Consider the following 1,913-nt stretch of genomic DNA (forward strand, 5'->3'; position numbering starts at 1 on the left):
TCCCTACAATATGAACCGCTACAGATTTTTTTTTTTAAATCTGAAAAACATAGAGGTAACAGGTCAGTTCAAAGCACATTACTTAATGTAACTGAGCCCATCTTGAAAAACAGCTAAACTTACATCTACAGAAAATAAGAATACCTGATATTAATTCTGCCTGCAATAGTTTCACTTCAGATCTTTCTTGCTCTAATGCAGCATGAAGCATAGTTACCTAAAAACATACAGAATGTCAATTTATAAAATATGCTTTACATCCACAAGTTTACCAAATCAAAATAGTTCTCCGTTAGTATCGTGTTGGACAAACAGGCAATATATGCTGGCTTCAAGAAAGATTAATGCTATGATTGTGCATGAACTGAAAGTACAAGTAAAACATTGCATAATGACAACTATTTCCCAAGCAGCATTCATTGGTTTACCTCTATAATGTTATATAAAAGCTAGAAAGTTAGAAACTCTTCCAAGTTTTGGACTCTGCATTAATTCCTGCTATACAGCACTTAACTGATATAATATTATGCAATACAGATGATCTTACTACATCACCCTTAAAAATTAGTAGTGTTCTATGATACTAGGTTTCTGCAAGTTAAGGACTAAAAACTGATAGTTACTGCAAACCAAAACTAAACACAAAAATGTTGCATGTTCTTTACTACAGTGGCTTATTAACAATTATGTCCATAAATAATTCATTGTTGAGTTAAGTTGGTAAACCAGGCATTTTCAAACTTGAGACTAGAAAGCAAAAAAGGGAAAGAAGCGCCTTCTTCTGCAGTATCTTTCTGAGCTTCCTAAAGCTTGGGTTACCAAACGATGATATTACTAAAGTGCTGTTGAGGGCAAGATTCTTTAAGGCATGCTAAAGTATGTCTTTCCAGAAATAGCTCTAAACGTATCATGGTGGAAATGTACATAATACACGTCCTCTGACACGTAGTGCCTGGCTAAGGATGAAAGGTAACATTTTTTGCTTGTTTGTCAACTCATCCTTATGTGCCCCAATAAACTGCATCTTTGAAACAGTCATGAAATTTTATATTAAGAAATCCTTGCTTACCTGTATGGTCAGTTCATTTTTGATACTTTGTGATTCATTAACCTGTAGGAATATTTCTGCTTTGTCTTTCTCTACAGAGAGAGAAAGAAACCGAGTGTGAGGATTTTTCTAAATTTACACCTCATCATCTTCAACTGCACTGTGATATCACTCTATTTCACTGTTTTAAAATACCTCCCATTTTCACTGAAGGAACAGTAGATGTTAATGGATGAACAAGGAGATCCTGGACACACTCAGAAGGAAAAAGAAGGCCTACAGAGGGTGGAAGCAAGGACAGGTAGCCTGGCAGATATACAGAGAAATTGTCCAAGCAGCCAGGGATCAGGTTAGGAAAGCTAAAGCCCAGATAGAGTTAAATCTGGCCGAGGGCGTCAGGGGCAACAAGAAGAGCCTTCTCTAGGTATGTCAGTGACAAAAGAAAGACTATGGAAAATGTGGGCCCACTCAGGAAGGAAACGGGAGACCTGGTCACCTGGAACATGGAGAAGGCTGAGATACTCAATGACTTTTTTGCCTCAGTCTTCACTGGGAAGGGTTCTAATCACACCGCCGAAGTTGCAGAAGGCAAAGGCAGGGACTGGGAGAATGAGGTACCATCCACTGAAAGAGAAGACCAGGTTCGAGACCACCTGAGGAACCTGAAGGTGCACACGTCCATGGGACCTGATGAGATTTATCCGTCGGTCCTGAGGGAACTGGTGGATGAAGTTGCCAAGCTACGATCCATCATATTTGAGAAGTTGTGGCAGTCCGGTGAAGTTCTCGCTGACAGGAAAAGGGGAAACATAACCCCCATTTTTAAAAAGGGAAAAAAGGAAGACGTGGAGAACTACAAGCCAGC

The sequence above is a fragment of the Charadrius vociferus genome, unplaced genomic scaffold (genome assembly GCF_000708025.1).
Source record: "Charadrius vociferus isolate BGI_N301 unplaced genomic scaffold, ASM70802v2 scaffold29, whole genome shotgun sequence".
Classification (NCBI taxonomy): Eukaryota; Metazoa; Chordata; class Aves; order Charadriiformes; family Charadriidae; genus Charadrius; species Charadrius vociferus.